General features: G+C 54.7%; 1 long non-coding RNA gene across 1 annotated transcript in view; it reads left to right on the forward strand.

The window, feature by feature from the left end:
• LOC102016348 overlaps positions 1-3103 on the forward strand; it is a 7123-nt gene extending 4020 nt beyond the window's left edge. Inside the window, exon 3 of the long non-coding RNA XR_001232445.1 lies at positions 2793-3103. This is a non-coding gene — a long non-coding RNA (uncharacterized LOC102016348). The remainder of the gene's footprint in view (positions 1-2792) is intronic.
• Positions 3104-4335: the final 1232 nt, after the last annotated feature.

Raw genomic sequence — 4335 nt, forward strand, 5'->3', positions numbered from 1 at the left:
TTTTTTTTGAGACAAGGACTCGCTATGCAGTTCAGGCTGGCCTTGAGCTCACTTTGTAACCCAAGCTGGTCTCGAGCTCGCAACAATCCTCCTGCCTCAGCCTCCTGAGTGCTTGGATTACAGGAGTGCACCACCACACCCAGCTTGGGTGGTTGTCTACCTAAGAAAGCACCACAGACAAATGACCTGAGGGCTGAGGCATGCGGCTCCACCATCCCCAGGCACAGGGAGTTTCCCACAGAGCCCTGCCCTGCACCTCAGATCTGTAGGGTGCCACCGGGCCTACATCCAGGAGGGCAGGGAGCCAGGGGTCCAACAGAGCAGAAGAGAACAAACCCCTGACTCGCTGGACTCATGCTAGTCCCTTGGATGGTTGTCACCCTTGCACAGGTTTTCTTGGTAGAGTACTTGCCTAGCCTGGGCGAGGCCCTAGGTTTGACCTCCAGCACTATAAAAGGAAAAAAAATAGAGATGGTAGGGTGCGTGGGGAAAGAAGATAAAAAGGGAGAAAATGTTTCTTTCTGGCTGCTTCCCAGGGCCCCGTGGGGTCCCGTGAGAGCCCGACAGCTGTGAGATTGCCTGCAGCTCTGGCGGAGCAGGAGGGCCCGGCACTCCCCGCAAAAGTGCTCTGAGAGAAAGGTTTTGTGCAGATAGCCAGGCATGATTAATTGATGGGCCGGCTCTCGGGCAGAGGATCAGATTTCACAGATACATATGCATATATCATTTGGCTCTCCTGAGCAGGAGCAGGAAATGTTCATTCAGCATAAGGCAGGACGGCATAAGGCAAGCAGATCTAAACAAAGGTTTTCCATCCCTTCAGTGGGTACCTTCTCCGCCCTCGTCACTTATTCAGTGAGCTTCCACTGAGCACCAAGTGCATGCTGAGGTCCCCAGCGAGCTCCTCCTGCCCTGTGCCGCTGGAGGCAGGGGTGCAAGAGCTCTGGCACAGGTGAGGAAAGCAGAGGGCGTTCTAGGGAGGACCACAGAGGGCCCAGGCACGGCTCCCGCATGGGGCCCGGGTCCAGCGGGTAGACGCAGAGGAAAGCCCAGTGATTCTGGAATGTCAGGGAGCGAGGGGCTGCTGAAGGGGAAGCGGGGTCGTCAGTGGGGTCTCAGGAACCTCCGAGGGAAGCCCACACTTTGCTTGCAGATGACGGGCTTTGAGAAAGTGGGTGCTGAGGTCAGGTCCACACACAGGAGATTTCCCTGCGGCCCCTTTGGAGTCGCTGGGGACTGGAGACACCAGAAGCCTTGCAGGGCTGCAACTCCATGAATGCAAGGTGTGGCAGCTAGAGCCCAGGAAAAGCGTGCAGGGAGCGGATTTAAGAAACTTGTTTTGGAAGCCGGGTGTGGTGGCACACGCCTGTAATCCCAGCACTCGGAGGCTGAGGCAGAAGGATCCTGGTGAGTTCGAGGCCAGCCTGGGCTACAAAGTGAGCTCAAGTTTAAGCCCAGCCTGGGTTACATAGTGAGTTCAAAGCTGACCTGAACTACACAGCGGAGAACTATCTCAAAGAGAGGAAGAAAGAAAGAGAAAAAGATTTATGTAGCTGGGTGTGGTGATCCACCTATGTCATCCCAGTGCTCTGGGAGGCTGAGACAGAAAGATGACAAGTTTGTACCCAGCCTGCGCAACTTAGTGATTTAAAGAGACTCTGTCTCAAAATAAAAAATACAAAGTGTTGGGGATGTAGCTTGGTGTGAAGGCCCCGGATATAGCCCCCAGTACCTCCACTAACAAAAATAAAAACAAGCAAAAAAAAAAAAAAGTTTGGCCAGAATTTAACCTGAGAAGCAAGGCAAGGATCCCCTCGAGTTTCCAGCTGGGATGACTGCTGGGTGAGGCTGTCACTATGGTAGGAAAAAGCGGCCACGGGGAGGTGGGCTGGGTGATGACGCCTGCGGTTGGAGATCTGTCCCGTATGAAGAGCTGGGGGATCCCGGAGGAAGCGTCCCACAGGCAGCAGCACATGCAGAGGGAGAGGCCAGGCTGGGAAGAGGGTGGGGAAGGGCAGGAACATCCTGCCCTGTGGCCCCCAAATTCTCAGGGGCTGAGAGTGAGGCAGGGGGAGGGGCTGGACGGCGCAAGGGATACTGGGAAACTCATTGTGGGAACTAAGAAGCAGGCTTTGGTGGTCATCAATCCGTGTGGGCACCGACCCGTCCACCTCCAGTTTTCTCCAGGACAGGATTCCGTCAGGGAGGCTGACTGACCAGTACCAGGCTGGGCCCTTGGCTGGAGGAAGGAAGGGAATGGAGCGCGGAGAACTAACCTCACCGGAAAGTACCTGCCCAGCTGTCCAGAGCCTGGAGTTGAGGCTGGCTGGGCTCGGGCTCCCGGGTACTGCACTCCCTGTGCACCTGTCACTGTCAGAGGAGTCAGGGGACCGGGTCCGCTGGTGGCGTGCTGACCAGGAGCCAGCCAGGACAGTGGAGAAGCAGCTGTGTCTTCTGCAGGCTTTCCTTCCCCTTGGTCCAGTCTGATGTGCTGTTATGGACTGAACTTTTGTGTCCCCCTAAATTCCTAGGTTGAAATTTAGTCCCCAGTGTAAAGTATTTGAAGGTGGGGATTTAGGAGCTAATCGGGCCCTGAGGGCGGAGCCTCCAGTGGAGATCAGTGCACCTGTAAAGCAAGGCCAGCCAGCTACTCCTCCTCCCTTCAGGAGAGAGCACCAGGAGGCGTTTGCAGTCTGCACCCGAGAAGAGGGCCCCCCAGAGCCTGACAGGTGGGTATTTTGCTGTTTTTTTAAATTATTATTATTATTATTTTGTTTTGTTTTTTTCCCCAGTACCAGGAATTGAATTCACGACCTTGCACTTGCCAGACAGGCACTGTGCCGCTGAGCTAAGTCCCCAGCCCCAGGTGGGTATTTTGATCTCAGACTTCTAGACCCCAGAACCCAGGGAAATAAGTTCCTGTGGGTGATAAGCCACCCACTCTTGGACAGCCTTGGAGACAGCAAGTTTGAGATGTCGGAGCCTGCGATAGATCCTGGGTCCCCGAATCATAATCATCAATGGGCGGACAGACCCCTCTGCGCTGGAACGATCATTTAGGCTTCTTGCAATCAAGAAATGAACTAGATTGAGCTGCTACACAGTTTGGAATGTGTTTATTTTAACATCTAGAATTACTGTATTTATTTATTTATTTGCCTCTTTGAGACAGAGTTTCACTATGCAGTTCAGGCTGGCCTTGAACTCACTTTGTAGCCCAGGTGGGCCTCTAAATCACAGTGATCCTCATGCCTCAGCCTCCCAAGTGCTGGGATTACAGGCGAGCACCACCACACCTGGCCTCTAGCACTACTTTAACGAATGTAAGGCCTGAGACAAACAGTCGGCTGTCCAGGTGATACAGGTGAGTCTGAGGGCATGGTCAAAGCCTCTGGGGACAGAAGGTCTTTGTTGCCAGATGTGGTGGTGCACAACTATAATCCTAGCACTCCGAGAGGCTGAGGCAGGAGGATCAGAGCAAGTTCAAGCCCAACCTGTGTAACTTAGCAACTTAGCGAGACCCTGTCTCAAAATAAAAAATGGGCTGGGCTATAATCAATCCTCAGTCCCATCCACAAAAAAAAGTCATTGTAAGGGTCAAGCGCAGGAGTGGAGAGAGGACCAGAAGAGCCAAGGAAGAGGGAACGGAGGCCTTCAATCCGATGCAGGAGGCTGAGATGTCAGAGAGAAGCTCCCCGCCCGTGTGGCAAGAGGCGAGTGGGAGGAGCCTGGTGACTGCGATGATGCGGGTCGGGCATTATCTCAGCTGATCAGTCCACGTGGATGCTGGAATCAGGTGGTTTGGTTTGGTTTTGAGACAGGTCTCGCTATGCAGTTCAGGCTAGACTTGAACCCACTATGGAGCCTGAGGTGGTGTCAAACTCACGGTGATCCTCCTGCCTCAAACTCCCGAGTGCTGGGATGACAGCGTGCACCACCACACCTGGCTGGATGTTGGCATCTGGATGAAACAGCTGGGGGAGTCGAGGGAGGCCTCAGAGGGGCTGGCCCTGTCCTGCAAGCTGGGCCAGGGAAGGCGTGTCAATGCGCAGACCACGGGATCACCATCCCTAGTCCTGCCAGCTGCCAGCCTGGCATCTCATCCCTGCTCAGACTTGCTCAGCAGGCCACAGGGGACGCACATACGAGGGCTGGTTCATGACAGGCTCACCGGCAATTGCTGGGGCAGGCTCACTCCATCCGGAAACACGGCAGGCCGCAGCGGTGCTGCCTTCAGCTGGGAAAGCGGCTTGACACACTCCAAAGCACTTCATTCCCAGGGTATCTGAGCGGCATGGGCATCTGACCTGCACCAGCGCAGGACACCTGAGTGAT

Source organism: Chinchilla lanigera, unplaced genomic scaffold (assembly GCF_000276665.1).
Source record: "Chinchilla lanigera isolate Chin_1 unplaced genomic scaffold, ChiLan1.0 scaffold00007, whole genome shotgun sequence".
In the NCBI taxonomy this organism is placed as follows: domain Eukaryota; kingdom Metazoa; phylum Chordata; class Mammalia; order Rodentia; family Chinchillidae; genus Chinchilla; species Chinchilla lanigera.